Source organism: Cryptomeria japonica, chromosome 2 (genome assembly GCF_030272615.1).
Source record: "Cryptomeria japonica chromosome 2, Sugi_1.0, whole genome shotgun sequence".
Classification (NCBI taxonomy): Eukaryota; Viridiplantae; Streptophyta; class Pinopsida; order Cupressales; family Cupressaceae; genus Cryptomeria; species Cryptomeria japonica.
Window position 1 is genome coordinate 636,768,597 of NC_081406.1, and position 20,633 is coordinate 636,789,229.

The following is a 20,633-nucleotide window of genomic DNA, read 5'->3' on the forward strand; positions in this document are numbered from 1 at the left end:
ACTAGAACATTAAGAGACAAAGCCTTACAATGGTATTGCTCGTTGCCTTCTTATTCTATTACTTCTTTCGAACAACTTGCAAATGCTTTCATTCAACAATTTCAAAACAATATAAGTCCTAAAGTTACTTTGATTGATTTAATGCATTGTAAACAAGGTGTTAAAGAAAAAGTGACTGATTTCATTGGTAGATATAAGCATTTGTATGCTCAAATTACTTTTCCAGTGCCTGACAATGATATTGAAAGAATCTTTATTTCTAATTTACAAAAAGATATTAGAGATAAACTTTTATTTTCTGAGTTTACTTCTTTCCAACAGTTGTGTGCAACTCTTCACAATTATCAACTGACTGTGAGTCAAATGGAACAATCACATCCTATGGCTCCGAGTGATAAGGGTGATAGCAGTCAACAACCATTTGGAAAGTTTAAACTGAATAGAGATTCCATCAAATTCAATGAAAACATCATCAACAACAATGTGAATGCAGCATCAGGTGTGCCTCCTATTTCTAAGTTTTTCAAGAAAGAAAGAAAGTATACTCCTTTGAATGAATCATTGCATAGTATTATGAATAAGCTATTGGAACAAAATGTGCTTACTCTTCCTCCTATAAGGCAAATCGATCCTGCAAAGATTAATTCACCTTATTTTGATAACAAATCTTTTTGTCAATTTCATTGTCAACCTGGGCATGATACTGAAAAATGTTTTGCTTTAAAGGGTAAAATTCAAGATTTGATTGATAATAATACAATCTCTGTTTCTGGAGTGAATGATAAAGGCAATACATCTGTAGCTCCTCCTAACCAAAATCTTCAGATTTTCACTGATCCATTACCTTCTCATACCTCTAATGCGATTGAGACTAATGATTCCTCTTTCTCATCTGATGGTCTTGTGTCTATGACTCCAAATGTGATTAACTTTGTAGAGCAGCAAGAAAACCCTAAAGAACCTTCCATCACATTTGATTCCAGTGAAACTATCAGGGCACCTGATGGTCCTTTATATATAGTTGCAAAAGTCAAGAATACACCTTGCCGTGGAGTGCTTATTGATCCTTTGTGCATGGTTAATGTTATTACTGAAGAATTTCTTTTTACTTTGCAATTGAATCAAGTGATTTATGACAAAACAGATGTGATTGTGAAATTATTTGATGCATTTTCTTCTCCTGCAATTGGTTCTATTACATTACCTATTGAGGTCCATAACAAATCCCTTGATGCAAACTTTTCTATTATTCCTTCATCCGAACAATTTCGTGTGAAGCTTGGCTATCCTTGGCTATCTTCCATGAAAGCTATTGCTTCTCCTATTCATAAGTGTTTGAAATTTCCTCATAATGGTGAAGTTGTTACTGTCAATCATAGTCTCTTTAAACCAGCTGAAAGAACTTCTAGCATTCCTATTGATTATTTTTGGCCTAAACAATTCCAATCTCTTCCTCTGCGAAGTGATCATCTTTTCAAATCTTATCAAAAGTGGAAAACAGATATGATCCTATCTCTAAGTGAACCTAGAACACCCAAACTTGATATTCCTATCATTCTTGAGAAGGAAGCTCTTCCTTTGAAAGATAAAACTAATGTCTTTCCTCAAGAAGATTCCCAACCCATTCCTATGGATGTGACTATGTATATGCCTAATAAACTTCCTAAAAGTAGACCTATACCTCCTCGTCATGATGGACTTGGTCTTCTTCCTAAACCAAAAATTCCTCCTTTATATGGAGCAGTTCCTCCTCCGTCCTTTTATAGAGAGAAGAGACCTTCCTCTTCTCCTATTATCCAGCCTAAGAGACCACAACCTAAACACCCAAGTGATAAGGATGAGAACATTCCTCCTCCTCAATCTTCTCCACTTCCTACTAAGACTAGACGAAATCGTTCTGCACGTGAACGTCGACGAAAGCGTCGTCTTAGAGCTCAGGCAGCTGCTTCTCAAACTTTGCAATCCCCAAAAACACCTTCAACAAGCATTATTCCATTTTCTCCAAAATCTCCTAAACATAAGATACATGATGATCTTGATCCTGTGCGAGTTAAAGATCCTATTTTTATAAATCTTGATGATGATATAGATGAAAATGTTATTCATGATGAAAATGTTACTTCTCTTGCTTCTGATAGTGAATATGAACTTGTTGATATTGATAACCATCTATCTAACGAATTTTCTAAAGCACTTATCCTAGCTCCTAGACAAGAACAACGTGGCTTGGAACATGAACATAGCCCTTGTTTGGATCTTGTGATAGCTTCATCTGCTGTGTTGGATGTTCCTCCTCTAGCGTGTTCCCTGCCTTCCCGAAACATTGATCAGCAAGATCGGGGGGTAGATGACGTGCTAGACTAGTTTCATTAGCATAGCAGATTCTCTCCTCCTCTCTTTCTTTTTACTTCCTCTATGTGTTATTCTCATTCTTCTATTTGTTGTCCTTAGTGTTGTCTACTTGAGGACGATGCAAAGCATTGAGATCTCTTTCGGTCTCTCTCATGTTGACTCAAAAGACACATGTGTTCCCTTCTTCTAGGTGACCTTCCTTGATTGGGGAATGAAGAACAATTATGCATACATACATATGATACACATGACTTATCATACAGCATACTGACCCCGAGGAAAGCAAAGTCACATTGTGCTTTGTGTTTTGTGTCTATTATCCTTGGGCTTATCTCACACTTGGGGGCTAAATCCTTGTGATAACGTGCTCCTTTCCTTCTCATTTCTTATATGTATCACTATGTTAAAGCAATCACCCCCGTTGAGGCGTGTGCGATCACTTTAACGTAGGGGGGCATACATCCCGTCTATCCCTCCAGGATACTTGAAAATATCTTGGCGAACTTAGCTTTGCCTTGAAAATTTTTGGTATTTCTCTTGCATGACTCATAGTGAGGGAACCTTACTACTGACAGTCATGGTTCTCCCTCATGATCTTCCCTTTTACTTTGTCAATCAAAGTCGTAAGATCCTTAGTCCACTGGGGGCTTGGTGTGTCTTGCCTCCTTGACGTAGTGAAATTTTTTCAATGTTGTTTCCTTGTACTTTACCAGAAGTATGAGCGTACGCTTATACTCCCGCTAAAGTGGGGGCTAAATGTAGCGTCCTAAAATTGCGACACTTGCAATTTCGACCGCATTTGGGTCTTCATGATGGCGACGCAACACTAAACCTGAATGGAGACCCCGAAACTTGTCCACGACATCAAAAACTGCATTTTTCCAGCACCCTGCCTGATCCCTCCTTGCACCCTGCTGTCCCGGGAGGTGGGACCAGAGCGCCCAGCGCCCTAGTCCTTCAGGACCAAGGTGCCCAGCACCCTGGTCCCTGGCCCTATTTTGGACCCGGTCTCCTATGGGACTTCGGGTCTTTTTGTTTGCAAAATGGAAAATAACATTTCCTGGTCGGCCTAAGGTCGGGAAAATCAATCTATCAACCCTAATTGGCAAGTATATAAACTAATTTTCCTCTCTCATTTTGGGAGGGAGAGAAAAGAAATGAAAAAAAAGGCGTGGAAACAACATTCAAGCATTCAAGCATTCCTTCAAGCAATTGATCATTCTAAGTCTCCATTCAAGGCTAAGTGTTGCATTCAAGACAAGGATTCAACCATTGAAGAGGAGATCACATACTACAACATACAACATACAACATACAACAACATCTATACCTTCGCATGTAAGGATACAAACATCCTTACAACAAGGTACTAGTACTTGTTTTGCATTACGATCATTTACATTTACAGCATTTCTCATTTCTTGGTTAATTCCAAAATCGGGGTTTGACCTAAGGGAAAACCCCTAATCCCTAACCCCCCAATCGTCTTCGCTTTTCTGTGTGTAGGTTGCAGGTATGCGGCTGAAATTGAAGATCTGGAATCCTTGTGTAGAGACGAACAGTTCCCCCTTCGTTTCACGGATTTTTCGGAGGACCGTGTGCACGCCGAGCGCCATCGTTCTGTCAACTTTTGCTCAAATTTGCAGGACAGCGCCGTCTCAACATTTTACTGCTAATTCCAAGTCTGCAGCTTCATCCCATATCCCTATCTCAGTTTATAAGCGAATCTTTCTCACTTTCTATGCATTCCTAGCTTAATCATTCTATCCACAATCTTTACAAAAGAGGGTAGCCTTGCTGTCTTAACCCTTGAAACTCATCTAGAATCCAATCTTGCATTGTGTGGGATTGGATATTGTGGGTTTCAACCCCTCTTTTGAATGTAAAGTCTCCCCTAAGTGAAAACCGTCAACCCTAGTGACCTCCCTTCTCTCTCCTTGGAGTTGGAAGAGGGGAGAGCAACCAGGGTTCACGATTTTTCTGCTTTACACTTTGTACTTATCAAAACATACTCATTAAGATATGGCAACATCATACTAAATTAGAAAATCAATTGCTTGACATCAATGACAAAATGATGTTATTAAGATAGTAATCATCCTTTCTCAATTATATCAACAATCTCCAACAACCTTCTCAATATCCTCATACCAAAAAACTTACTGAGATGCTAACAATCTCCTTTGTGAAAATGCTAACATAAGTTGGAGCTCAGTGTAGGGGTTGGTGCTCCTTGGGTTGGTGCCCTAAAATCAGGGGTTGGTGATCCTTGGGTTGGTGCCCTAAATCAAGGGTTGGTGCTCCTTGGGTTGGTGCCCTAAAATTAGGGTTTGGTGCTCCTTTGGTTGGTACCCTAAAATTTGTAATACAATGCTTATTGTGAGGCTAGATTGGAGTAGTAGACTCCAACAACATTTCTCACCGAGGTTTTTCTCATGTTGGGTTTTCCTCATACATATGGCGTTATGTGAAGAGTATTTGTGTGTGCTTGCATCTTGATTTCCTCCCCTATCTCACCGGTATGTTTACTTTATGTTAGATCTGCTAACCGATACACACACTTAGGATTAAAAAGTTAAAGTTTGGAAACCACTTATCCACCCCCCTCTCAATGGCATCTTGTGTTCTACATTTATTCTTGTTAGCAAATAACACATCATCAATTGTTTCATATAGGGTACAATTTCTTCTATCTACATTGTCCTTTTAGCTTCAACACTATTTTTATTATCCAATCCATCCTAATAAATTCATCTCCTTCTATGTTGTTGATGTATCATTTTCTAATTAATCTCATGTTCTTACATAGTCATTTCACTTTTATGTTGTACCATACTTATCATTTTATTGATCCAGTGGATTGTATCCTTCCCTGCTGAAATAAAGTATTTGTCACAAATATTTGTGTGAATATCCTACATGATCAACCTTGTATATGTTGTTGGCATATCTATAGAGTTTGATGACATGATGATATTGTATGTTGTCATTGATGTCAATATGCTAAAGTATGAACCGGTATATTGAAGAAAGCAAATTGGCAAGAGAACCGGTATGATGATGTAAACCAATATATGAAAAATGATGAACCGGTATGTTGGAATGTGAACTGGTATATGCATAGTTTGTATCGGGGTTTCATTTGATATGACTACTGGTTGGTAGTCTCAGCTTTAGGGTTTCTGGTTGATGCATTTCAAGTCTGTGTGATTTGACTGATGACATTTGTGATGAGTTAGCATCAAGATGAAGATCATATCATGTTGCCATGTCAGCCTTATGCGCGTGAAGGATTTCCTTGAGGATATTACATGAAGAAGATTGATCCTATCTACCTCGAGAATGTGCAAAGTCTCAATAAACGATGGAGAGTGCGTGATGCGTTATCAGCTTCCAAAAACGACAAAGAATGAATGATGGAGAACGTCTTGAAATTTGTTCAAGATTGTTTTACACTATGCAATGTGATTGAATGGTCAAGATTGGACTGACTGTATTGATAACCTAAATGTTTAGGTTTTAGGGTTTATGCTACTAACCTATTTGTTTCCTATAAGATCGATGATGATTTGCTTTGTGAGATTGTTGGCAAATGTTGTGTGTGTATCCAAGTGAAGAGATACTTGATTCTTTCTAGACCAGTGCAGTGAGTAGAGATCTGCAGAGTGTGATTGCAGAAGTAAAGGAACTAAAGTGGATCTACCTTGGCATTGAGTGTTGTTATCAGATCAATGTTTTACCTATTGACTTCTAACCATTTCAGCAGTTGGAAAATCCCTTAACCAGGTAGCTGTAATAGGCTTTTTCTAAATCCTTTAACAGGGTGACTCAAAATCATTGATTTCTTCAAAACCTCTTGCGAGGTACCTTTAATAGGGTTTTAACCTTTAATGAGGTATTTAGCCATCCCTTAACCAGGTGATCCCTAGCAGGATCGGTTCCTAGCAAAACCTATTGTAAAGTCCTTAACCGGACTAGACTCCTAATAGAGTGGACTTCAAAAGAGTCCAAAAACAACTTGTGGGTATTCATCCCCATCATGGTTTTTCCTAGTTGGGGTTCCACGTGAAAATCAGTGTGTTATGTGTGATGCTTTTTCATGTGATGTCTTAGTGTTTTCTATTAAGTGGTAAAGTAAGTTGATCCAGTGGTCTTTATATTTATGATGTATTACTTACTTAAGCATATGAGTGAAGTTGAGATAAGATGTTAAGTCTAAAGATGATCCAAATGAACCAATTTATGTCTTTTACAGTCACACTGTGTGTTACCAGTATTGCCCTATTTTAGATTGGTGATGCTATTTACCAATTAGTGCAGTCCTTGCAGTTTATGTTGTTGAAGAAGTTTTTGTCCATACTGATTCACCCCCCCCCCACCTCTTAGTATCTGCTGGTTATTTACTATTCATCATTATTCATCATATGCAAGTGTGCAACTACAACCAAATGCCTTTTCACAGTGACCAATATGCCAACAATGTCAAACCTTGATATGTCGCTAAGGCATAAACTTTTGCATCTCAAATAGACTCAACAAGCATACCAAAATCTTCTACAAACTACACATCAAGCTATATACATATAAACAATCACTATTCTTGACAGAGTCCTCTCTATCACTTAATGTTCTTCCATAATTCTTTTCAAAAAAAATTGTGGTAAAAGATATTATCATGCTTAGCTCCCCCTAAGGTTTTGCTTCTCCTTAAGCTTGAGGGAATATCACATTTGCATAGAATGCACAATGCTTACTCATAGATTCATCCTTCTTGCCTTTATCATTACTAGATTATATTTCCTTCTCCAAACATTCATGAACTCTTTGTTTTGCTTGATCAGAGAGCTTGCCTTCTTGTTGCTTCCAGATGATTGCATTTGACTAATTATTTAATACTTTGCTTTGTGCCCAAAATTATAACATGCATAACACATTGTGTTTGCATACAGTTGAGGAATGGAGTAGTTTTTGTTTCACTGATTGGATTTCCTTCTCCAATCCATACTTTTGTGGCCAGCTGAAAGAATAAAAGAATTCCTTTATTATCCAAAAACATTTCCATTTTTGGTCCAATAATATTCATGTCTAACATAAGTTATGCCTACTCTTTCATGATGACCATGGTTGTTATTTCTTACACTTTTATTGGAAGAGGAATTGGAGGGGTTGCCACTTGACTAAAATGGTTTTCTTTTACATTCATAGCTCTTATGACCAACTTTGTTACATTTATAACATGCAACATTCCTATCTCTTAGGACAATACAAACATTCTTGCTCTCATAACTTGGAGTAGATCCATGCATGAGTCTACAATTTAAAATTTTATGCCCATATGCATTACATCTTTGGCAAACTACATTTTTATTTCTAGAGAATGCAACTTGACTTTTCCTAGGCCCATTTCTACATTCACTTGCCTTATGCCCATAACCTTTGCATGAATAACAATAACCAAATAAGGAGGAAATGTACCTTACAGAATAATTTTTTCGATCAAGTGGAGGTCTTGTGGACTTGTTTGCTCTATTTCTTCTCCCTCAATTGTTGATCTTGAGTTGTTCATTTGCAACAATTTTTCCTTTTGATTTCTTCTTGTTCTTAATCTTGGGATAAACATATTTTGGTCCTCTTCTAGTAGGATGTATCCTAACCTTTCTTCTTGAGTTCTTATCTTTGATGAATCCATCTTCATTCATCTTGGCCTTACCCTTTGGATCAACAATATGACAGGAATGTTGTTTTTCCTTTTGTAAATTTTATCAAAAAGTACAAAGAAGGTGATGAGCATTGTCTCTTTCATCTTAGTTATTGTCATTCTATTGGAAAATGTAAAGCATTTAAGGAATTTGTTCAAGAACAATTTGATAAGTCTTAAATAAATCTTTCAACTAGTATTTCTCTCTTTCTTGGTGAGAAAGTAGTGCCTTAGCACTCTTCGCACCCTCCATGTTGCTCCTCACCCTATGAAACAAGTAGTTAACTTAATTGGGGACTCTTTGTCATAAGAGGTGACACTTTTTCAATTTCAAACATCTTGGGGCAACAAAATGATTAATTCTTGCCTCTATACTTGGGGGACAAGAACCTTATCCTTCTCTTTCTCTTTAAAGTATCACTATTCCCTTTAGGGGTTGCATTTTTTATATCCTTTCTTACATGAAATGGTATGTCTCTTATTCATCCTTAGGGGAGTTTTTGATCTCTCTCTCTCTCTCTCTCTCTCTCTCTCTCTCTCTCTCTCTCTCTCTCTCTCTCTCTCTCTCTCTCTCTCTCTCTCTCTATTTCAAGATTACCTCTTCTTTAGAGTTGCATTTTTCATAAATTAATCTTTTCTTACATTGAATATTCATGTGAATTTAATGTGCATTTTCTTATGTCTAAATCTCACCTTAAAGGTTGGGTAATTATTCTCATTATCCTTACACTTGGGGGGCAATGATTTATTTCTCTCTTCTCCTTTCTAAGCATCCACTTCTCCTTTGTGAGTGGTGTTCATTTATGATTTGTTGTCATTTCTTGTGTGAAGTTTTTCTTTTCTCAAGGATTCTCCCTTATGTAAGAGGTGTAATTAGTTGGATACAACCTATTTTTCACTTGGAAATATATGTCTATCATAAATTTACCCCTCACATTGAGTCAAAAGCACGTCATCCTTCATCAAGAATCCATTTCACCTAGCAATAGGGGGAAGGTATGTATTCTTGTTCTCCTTCCTTTCTTTTGGTAGAAGATGTTATGTTTGCTCAAAAACTCCTCTTGGAGGTAGATGAATTTTAAGCAAAGATCTCTTCTCCTTCGAGGATCCTCTTTACACTTGTTGCAAGAAATATGTTTCTTATCCTTGCTTGAAGAGTATTCCCTCTTTAGCCTGGATTTATGACATTGTTGCCTAAAGGATATCTCCTTGGTGTTGAAGATGGGTATCCTTATTTATCGCTTCCTTAAGACATCAACATAGGACTATGTTGACATCTTAAGGGGGGGCACCCATTTTTTCCTCTTTGTACCATATTTTTGCATGTCTTAAATGGGGTGTTCATTCTCAAAACCAAAGAAAACAAACTCTTATACGAGATGCTTCATAACCGAAACTAGATGTAACATTTGATATGTCGTAAATGGGGTTACATGTTCCTGAAACTAGAGAAAACAAACTCTTACATATGATGTCCTTGAAAATAGGCATGTATTTGTCTTAAATGGAGTTACACATTCTCAAAACTAGAGAAAACAAACTCTTAAATGAGATGTTCCTAAAACTAGACATTCACCCCTTGGAATTTACACATTCGCCCCTTGTAATTTGCATTTGCATTATATGTCTTAAACAAGTTGATGCATGCTCAAAACCAGAGGAAACAAATTCTTATACAGCGTGCTATAAACTTGATACAAGAAATCACTTGCACGCGCACACGAGGATGAGTGGAATTACTAGAACACAACTAGACTATTCCTACTCTCCTCCCTAACAGAGATCACCTAGAAAAATATATCTAGGGGCAAGTATCCATATCCTTTCTCATCATTCTTCTCATGGATCACCTACAAAAACACAGATAGCGTGTATTTGTGCTCTCTCTTTCCTTATTCTCATAAGATCATAGCTTTTCTACTGGTGGTTCATGGATGATGCATGCTTTTCTCTTTTCTGTGATCACTTGTAATCATGAGATGGAATTTTTCAAAAATGATATTATTTGTTGAGACATTTTTTATATCGAGGTCTCTTCAGCTAGTTGACTCGAGGTCTTGTTTTTTGTCTTTAGATTTTGTGTTGTGTGTCTTTTTTCCTTTTTGTCTTTGTTTGTCTTTGTTTACCATTGTTTTACCTTTTTATTTTTGTCTTATTTTTGTGTGCCCTTGCATGCATTTGAGTGAGTTAATATCCTAAGATTGGGGGCTTAGTTCTTCAAAATTAGTGATGTCTTATACTCCTTGTGATTATGCTCCTTTGCTCCTCTATTATACCTCACTTTCATCTACTTTACCGCAAGAATTTATGCAGACTCATACTCCCACTAAAGTGGGGGATAAATGTGGGGTTGTAAATTGTAACCAAGCCAATTTACACCTCATGCTTGTGCCCCTACTTCAGTGCGTCTCCCCCTCACTTTCTATATGGGTTTGTTCAATGCCTTAACTCAAACTTTTATGCCTCAAAAAATGACCAAATGACTCTTTGGAAGTGTGTCCTCCTCCCCAGGCCTTGATTTTGGTCCTTGATTGAGGAGGACTAGGGCACCACTAACGCCCTAGTCCCCCTCTTTGTGGCCCAATTTTTAAGGAGGGGGTGAGACCCATCTCTCCGATAGGAAATGAAGTCAGTGGTTCAATCTAACCATTGGAGGTCAGCCTAATCGATAAATTGACCTAGGTCCTCATATTTAAAGCATCAATCAATTTATTTCAATACTAAGGCTCCAAGAATTCAACGTAAAGCATTCAAGCATTAAAGTGTTCATCATCAAACATTTTCAAAGGTCTTCATGGTTGCATATTATTCATTCAATCATTGTGGATCAAGTTACAACATTCATATGCAAGCATGTGTGTGTGATTAGGGTTTTGTTATGTTCATGCCATTTCATATAACATATGTGATTACATTCAAGAAGAAAAGCATCATTATCAGTCATTGTAGATCTGAGTTATATCCTTCAATTATTTATTTTAGTATTTGCAACATTTCATTCAAGGTTAATTCCTAAACTAGGGTTTGACTTAGGAAAACCCCTATTTCCAACCTATTTCTCATTCTTTTTGTGTGTGGGAAGCAGGTACAAAGTTGTTATCTTCAAGATAAGATTTATTTACAGAGACGAATCAAACCCCCATTGGAGTGCGAAATATTCGGAGGATCAGAGAGACCGTCACACCATCCCAAAAAATCAAGAGCTCCTTCTAAGAATAGGTCTGAATCCTCTTACAATCCTCAAATCCAGGTTCGTGGCTCAATATGACGATTGTAGCTTACTATTTGCGCATAATTACATCAATTTCAAGATGTTTACCCTAATTCTAGCATCTTCAACAAATCAATTCAACTCAAGGGAAAGAAGAGGGCACATTAAACACCCCTTGAATTACATCATAATTCAGACCTCCTAGGTTTAGATTTATCTAATTCCTATATTTCCCCAATGTGTTGGTCCTAAGTAAAAATTAGCGGTTTTCATACATCTAATGGCAAAAACCCCAATTTTTCACCAACACAAATATAAAAAGTGAAATTCAATATTAATAACCTAAACAAGACAAATATCAAGCAAACAGTAAAGATGAGGATGTTTAAAAAGAAGCCAAGTGAATAAGAACTAAACAAGGAAATGCAAACTTAAAGCCTCTTTTGATGAGGATTTGTCATTTCATTCGATTTGATTTAATGTGTGCTCACTTTGATACTTTCAATAGTTCTCAATATATCTCCATGATAATGCAAATTCATGATGGTTGATGATGAAATTCAATATTTAAGCTAATATGGATGCAAATTGTGAACTCAAAATGACATGATAAGTTTTTTATGGAATGAGAGTAATGATTTGTGAAGGAAAATTGATGTATTAAATAGAAATAGAGGGGAAATGAGGGTTCTTGAAAAAGTAATACTTGTTTTCTTTGAAGACAAGTGGAAATGCAAAGGATGACGTTTGGAAGCGAATCCAAGTGTCAATTTCAAAAAAAGGACACCCAAATTTAGATTCTTTTTCTCATTTATTTAAAATAGGAATGTGGACATATTAGGATAAAGTTGGTTTAGAATTGGTTAGGGGGATAAGGTTGGTTGTAACCAAGGGTTAGTTAGTGGGTTGGGATTAAAGGAATAGTTAGAGGATGGTTAAGGTTAGGAGCCATGTACCCAAATTAGAATTAAATGGAATTATTTAATTCAAATGGGAGGAAAAAGAGGAAAAGGACAAAATAAATTAAATAAGACAGTGATTTATTTGTTTTATTTAACAGAAGAAGAGGAAATCATTTAATTAAATGATCAAGGGGACTCATTAATTAATTAATAGGATATAGATTAATTAATTAAATTAATTTAGCTAGGGGGATGACATTAACTAATTAAATAATACATAATAATTTTAATCAATAAATGCGACTAAGATGACTAAATTCAATTAGTGTAATTAATCAAATTTAGGTGTCTAAAACCGTTAATGGTAGGGCCAACATGGTTAAGATGAGTCATTCCTTGGTAAGCTTTCTAGGAGCTAGTACATCGAGTAATCAAGTTAATACCCAAAGGACAACAAAGGCCATGTCACAGAGAAAGTTTACACCTTTGGGTGAATCCATTGACTCAGAATTGCAAAAGCTAGTCGCTAATAAGCTCATCATGATTCCAGTATTTCTAAACCATTTTAACCCAGAGTCAAGCCTTCATGGTGGAATGACAATGATTATTGCGAGTATCATTGTAAAAAAGGACATAAGACTAGTAATTGTCACAAGCCTAAGAATCTCATTGAGAGTGGGGAAATTGAAGTTGAAGGCCATTCATCTAATGAAGAACATGTAGTGTTTAAGTATTCCTTGCCTAAACATGATAAAGGAAAATCTTTGAAGAATACTTTTGATGCCGATACCAATTATGCCAATGTATCCTATGCATATAGAGTTAATCATATTTCTAAGATAAACCATCATATCTCCACCATAACTATCAAAGACAAAGTCCTTCAGTGCAATGTAACAACCTGTTGAGGTAAAGTAACCCTACAAGGTACAATGTCAATACCCACTTCATCATCCAATAAATATGACATTGTTGAACAACATGGCAAAGCACCTGTCCATGTATCTATTCTTGAGCTATTAAGCATATCCACTTTGTATAAGGCTATCCTAGACAAAGCATTGCTAGAAAATTTTGTATATAATGACATACAAGTGGATTAGTTTCAAGCCATGGTGGGACACCTGTCTTTGTCTCATCACCTTATATTTACCATGAAAGATGATACATATCCCCACCAACTACACAACACGCCTCTCCACATTGAAGATTTCATCCATATACATTGAATAAAGTGAGCCTTAATATATGGAGGACATTGTCTAAATATTTGCACTCTAAAATTAGTTCTAGCTTTGGGATTCTTTGAAGGGGTTGTAGATTCAAAGAAAAAGATAAAAATAAAAGCCTACGATGATGAATAACCCTCATCCAAAGGAACAATCACCTTACCAATCAGACTTGGGCCAATATTACAAGATGTGGTTTGCCAAGTGTTAGACCTCACCTATAACATTCTTTTGGGTTGTCCTTGGATTCATGTCATGAGAGTGGTTCCTTATACATACCACCAATGCATTAATTTTTCACACAATAGCATAGAAGTTACCATTCCTGCTAACCCAAACCCATATCCTGCTAACCCAAACCCATATCTTTGTTGCAATAACATTCATCTTAAGCTTGAAGATACAGTACCTATCAATCAAGAAGCCATTTCATCTTCATCCTATGTTGATCCTACATCATTAAGAGCTTCCACTTCCGGGAAACCTAAGATCAAGGCTAAGGTCACAGATAAAGGAATCAGAGAATATAGTTTGTGTTGGCATATGTGAAGAGCATGATAACATGATGATATTGTATGTTGTCATTGATTTCAATATGCTGAAGTATGAACCGGTATGTTGTAGTAAGCAAACTGGCAAGAGAACCGGTATGATGATGTAAATCGGTATTTGTGAAAAAGTGAACCGGTATGTTTGTTCAAGGTGAACCGGTATGTTGGAATGAGAACCGGTAAATGGAAGTGTATTGGGGTTTCATTTGGCATGACTACCGGTTGGTAGTCTCAGCTTCAGGGTTTCCAGTTGATGCATTCCAAGATTGTGCAATTCAATCGATGACATCTTGTGATCAGTTAGCATTGTAATGAAGACTAGATAAGTGTTGCCATGTTAGCCTTGTGCGCGTGAAGGATTTCCTTGAGGATCTTGCATGGAGATTGATCCTATCTACCTTGGGAATGTGTGAAGTCTCTGTAAATGATGGAGAGCGCGTGATGAGTTATCAACTTCCTGAAGCGGCAAAGAATGAATGTTGGAGAACGTCTTGAGATCTGTTCAAGAATGTTGTATTCAATGCAGTGTGATTAATGGTCAGGATTGAACCAACTGGATTGTAAAACCTAAATGTTTAGGGTTTAGGGTTTATGCTACCGACCTATCTATTTCCTATAAGGTCGATGATGTTTTTCATTTAGAAGTCGTTGGAAAATGTTATGTGTGTATCCAAGTGAAGAGATACTTGATTCTTGCCAGATTGGAGAAGTGTGTTGATACCTGCAGAGTGTCATTGTAGAAGAGGAGCTAAAGTGGATCTGCCTTGGCATTGAGTGTTGTTATCAGATCAGTGTATTACTTGTTGACTTCTAACCATTTCAGCAGTTGGAAAACCCCTTAACCGGGTAGCTTTAACATGATTTTGTGTAAATCCTTTAACAGGGAGACTCAATTCAATGAGTTCTTCAAATCCTCTTGCAAGGTAACCTTTAACCGGGTATTTAGCCATCCCTTAACCGAGAGATCCCTAGCAGGATCGGTTCCTAGCAGAACCTATTGTCAAAGTCTCTAACCGGACTAGGCTCCCAAGAGAGTGGACTTCAAAAGAGTTCAAGAACAACTTGTGGGTATTCATCCCTACCATGGTTTTTCCCAATTGGGTTTCCACGTGAAAAATCAGTGTGTCATGTGTGATGCCTTTCATGTGATGGTTTAGTGTTTTATGTCAAACTGGTAAAATATGTTGAACTAGCAGTCATTATATTTTTTATTATAGATTACTCGTTTATGCATAAGGGTGAAGTGGAAATGAGGTATTAGATTGTATGGAAAGCTAAGGGTTACCGGTTTATGTCTTTCACATTCTCACTGTGTCTTACTGGTAGTAATCTGATTTAGACCGGTGTTAGTGCTTCCCAATCAAAGTGCAGTGTTTGCAGTCAAACCGGTTCAGGGAAAGTGTTTTTTGTCTGTATTGATTCACCCCTCCCCCCCTCTCAGTACCAGTTTGGTACTAACTGTTTATCATTTATTCATCAGTTTGCAACAATACATGTGTCTTAGACAACTTATGAACTCCCCTAAGATTTATGGTAGACCACAGTCTTCACAAATTGTGACAATAGTTACTATTAAATGGGATCCACAACCTCTACCAGATGGGGTGAAATGGAATATGAATACCTTTTCAAAATATTATCTAAGAACCCAAATGAACTATCAAATCAAGATAATATCAAAATATCTATTGAAAACTATGGTAGAGGTTTTAAATTCTTACAAAAAATGAGATATGCTGGTAAAGGTCCTCTTGGATTTCAAAAACAAGGAATCATGGAACCTCTTCAACTTGAATTAGTACCTATGAAACAAAGGTCCAAAGGACTAGGGTATGCACCTTTAAGGTTATGTTGTCTTGAGGCTAAAACTCGAGTAGCATTACAAATTGTTTTATGTTGCTACACTAATAATGTATCACTTGTACTAATAATGTATCACTTGAAGAACATCGTGCATCCATAGATTCTAACAAATGGGTATTGGGTTTTAGAAAAACCATCTAGTGATTATGATCTTGAGGAAACATTAAGGAACCCGATGAGCCTATTTTTGAAGATAAATTAAGGATTGGACAAACATAGATTATGCGAAGAGTGAACAATTCTATATCTCAAGATAAACATGTCAATAGTGAAGCATGGATAAAAACCTTTTGGGATCCTAAATCCTTTATGTCTCAACGCTTAGGGTCTAAACCACAAAAAGTGAGAAATCTCATTATTGAGTGTCCTTCTAGTAGTATCAGTCAAATTACCTCCACAATCGAAACTGACAAAAAGAGCACCAACAATAACCTTGATGAAATCATTGAAATTTATGAAGACTCATGCATCTTTACCATCTCTATCTTTGAATTTGACCAAATTGATGGTCTTTCACTTGCTCACCCTTATCTCATAGATTGGGACCAACAAGGGCCTCCACAACTCAATATATTATAAAATGATGAGGTTATCATTGATTACCTTAGATGTTGATAATATCTTCCTATTGTGCCATAGAGAAGGATTTTTCATTGAACTCGACATTGTATCTTATTTTGGAGAGGGTGCCAAGCCTTTTAGTCGCAAAAATATAAAAAATAAAATAAAAGGTCTTCTAGTGAAAACCGCATCGTAGCGCTTTTAGATTATAAAAAAGGTAAAAATAAATGATGTATCCAATGGTAAAAACCTCTCTAAGAAGCCAAAGGATGGAAGGCTTGACACTCTCCCCCTAATAAAATATCATGAGCGATCATCTATGCCAATAGAATAAAAAACTAATGACCAACCTTGGGTTTGAAGAAGATCCTCATAACATCTATCTTGAAGCATCATTAGTAGAACAAGAGCATCCCCACTTTGTCACATTCTTCAAGCAAAATCAAATAAACTTTGCATGGTCATATGCAGATATCCCTAGAATGGATCCTAATCTTGTTATGCATATCCTAATAGTTACACTAGGCATAAAGCTAGTATAGCAGAAATTGAGAAAAATGAATCCACAAGGAGCACTTTTGGTCAAATCAAAAATTGAGAAGTTACTTGAAATTGGTTTCATCAAACCAATAGATTACCCATAATATATTTAAAATCTTTTACCCATATCAAAACCAAATGGCCACATCAAGATATATACAGTCTTCGAAGATATCAACAAAGCATGTACTAAGGATGACTTTCCTCTACCCAACATAAACTTGATTATTGATCTTACAATTGGACATGCAATGTTATCTCATGGACGGATTCTCTGGCTATAATAAAATTAAGATTACACCTGAGAACCAACATAAGACAACTTTCACATGTCCTTGGGGAACATTTTATTGGAACGTCATGCCTTTTGGTCTCAAGAATGTTGGAGCTACCTATCAGAGAGCTATGATTTCTATTTTTCATGACATGATGCACACTTTAATGAAAATATATGTAGATGACCTCTTGGGTAATTAAATAACAAGAGAAAGTCATTTGGATGTCCTAGACAAGATCTTCACTCAATTAGAAAATACAAAGTGTGATTGAATACCGAGAAATGTGTTTTTGGAGTAAACTTCAGAAGATCCTAGGATACATTGTGTCACATCGAGGTATTGAATTTGATCCATCAAAGGTCAAAACTATCTTAGAGATGCCTCCACCAAGAAATATCAATCAAATCGGATCTTTACAAGGAAATTTACAATCAATCATAAGGTTCATCGCACAACTTGTAGATAAGTTTTATTCTTTTACACATTTGCTACACAAGAACTTCACATTCAAATGGGATGACAAGTGTCAACGAGATTTTTATATTCTCAAATATTATCTCATGAATCATCCTATTATTATGCTACCAATTGAAGAAAAGCCCTAACATTTCTACATATCAACAACAACAACAACACTAGGGATGGTTTTAGCACAAGAAGACTATGAAGGTAAAGAGAGAGTCGTCTACTAAATCAGTTGCACACTAATGGGATAATATCTCAATTGCACTCTTATTGAGTGTGCATGTCTTGTCATGGCTTTTTCTTCACAAAAATTATAACATTACATGCTCACTCATAAAACAAAGCTCGTACTAATAATTGATCCTCTAAAGTATTTGCTCAACAAGGAAGTTCTCATAGGTTGACTAGCAAAATGGGTAATGATTCTCAGTGAATTTGACATTGAACATGTTGAAAGAAAGGCCATCAAAGGACAAGTCATCATAGTTTGACTAGAAAAAGCACCACTAATAGATGACTGTCCATTATTTCAAATTTTTCAAATGAATCCATCCTAGCAACATCCCCTTTAAGATCATAGCAACTCTATTTTAATGGATCATTAAGATGACATGGAATAGAAGCAGGAATCCTTTTTGTCACACCTCAAGGGGATTGTACTCCAAAATTGTATAAACTATCATTCCCTTGCATAAATAACATAGTAGAGTATGAGGCACTTACTACAAGACTACAAATTGTAGTTCAATGGAGGATCTAAGAACTTCATGTTTTTGGTGATTCCTAGTTAGTCCTTTGGAAAACAAACAATTATTATTATGTGAAGTATGAAAAGTTGATGTCTCATGAGAAAATGGTCGGTGACTTCACAAAGATCACCTTTGAGAAGATTCCAAGAGATAACAATAGAGTTATTGATGTTATGGCTGCCATTGCTTCCTTGATTGATATGCCACACAATACAACCTACTATGAGTTCTTGGTGGATAATCTTTTGGTTCTCCCATACGAGATCCCTCCTTTTCAACTTATATGTGTTGTTGGTCCTAATTCACTTTGGTATGGTGACACTTTATCCTACCTTCACAACAATACCCCTCCACAAAACCTTTCCAACAATCAACATCATACCTTGATTTGCCAAACTTCACATTACATTATCATTTCTGACACACTTTATCACAAAGGTCTCAATAGTACACTCCTTAGATGTCTAGAGCGTGAAGAATTTTAACTAGCATTGTGTGAGGTACATGAAGGTATATATGGGGTTTACTCTAGTGGTCCAACACTAGCTAAAAAACTGATGAGGATTGATTACTACTGGCTCACTATGGAAAATTATGCCTATTAGTTTGTCAAGAAATGCATGTAGTGTCAGATTCATGGAGATTTGATACATGCGCTAGGACAAGAGTTACAACTGATCATAACACCTTAGCCCTTTTGCCAATGAGGACTCAATCTCATGGATGAGATTCACTCTCCATATACCAATGGCCACAAATTCATTATCATCACCACTAAGTATTTCACAAAATGGATTGAAGTCATTCCTCTCACACAAGTCACCAACAAATAGATCACCATGTTTATCCTTAATTACATCATCTATAGGTATAGTCCCTATCTCCATCATCATGGATAATGGGCTTCCCTTAAAAAATCAGAATGTTTGTGAACTCCATGTGAATTTCTATATAGAACACTACTTTTCAACCCCATACTATCCCCAAGGCAATGGTCAAGCTGAGGCATCTAATAAAACTATCTTGAAAATCCTTAAAAATACAATCAATGATGTTAGTCATGATCGAGACATACATCTTAATCTTTCCTTATGGTCCTATTATACAAGCATTCATACCCCCACTAGAGCCACACCATATTCATTTGTTTGTGGATCCAACCGCTTGAAAATCCTATCAACAACATGCACCTTCGTAAGTTCTACACTTAGTCCTTCAGAGAATCCCTTAATATTTAAAATACAAATAAATAAATAAATCATCACCTTGATGAAAACCTAGCAAACATGCATCTTGTGTGACACAAAAAAGAAAAAGAAAAAGAAAAAGAAAATAAAGAGAAATAAATTCATCCAACAGTGAAAACCACTTCAATGGTCCTTGGGCAAGTACCATGGTGAAAACTAAGCAACCAACACCATGTGTAGGGGCTTCGCTCCTCCCTCCTTTAGGATATCACATTCCTTTCACTTTGTACACACTCACACCCATCAATTCATAATAAACTTTCCATTCCCATTATAGATTGCCATTGTTCTACTAGTGTCACTCACCTTCCACAATAAACCTTTTTGTCACCCTTGCTTCACTCATAAAAATCAAGTCCTATCTCTAACTAAGGGAATATCCTCGACCTATTAATAGAATTGGATCCTTGGCATTGCATGTTATAAGTAACTTTTCTTTTCTATCTTCCTTCTTATACTCATAATTTGCAATAAAGTTTCACTTGCATCACCAATATACAATAAAGTTTTTGTCTTTCTTCATAATAAAGCATATGTTTTATGGAGTGAGAGGTTTTCAAATGAACATTTGAAACACTGAGCTTCAACCAAATCTATCTTTCAAGTAAATCGAGATCCTAGCATCATTGATGATCCTTTTTCCTTAGCACTGTCTATCATTTATTAAGATATTATCAAAAATATGACTAGATCAAAATTTAAACCATGGAAAGAAATATTTGTAACATGAATATTTCATTGACTATTGATTTAGGTATTTTGTTTTCTTTGATTTGATCTTTGTGATATGCTTACTATGCTTCTCAAGGATGTCTACGGGCTAGAGTGGTCGGCATAGGGCATGATCACCCGATTATTGCTTATGAATTGTTCTCTAGTAACACTATGACTTGTCCAAGAATATAGTGGCCTATAACCATTGAGTACATAATGGGTCTAGTGTAAAAAAATGCATTCCTTGTCTATGAGTGTTTTCCATCCATACAA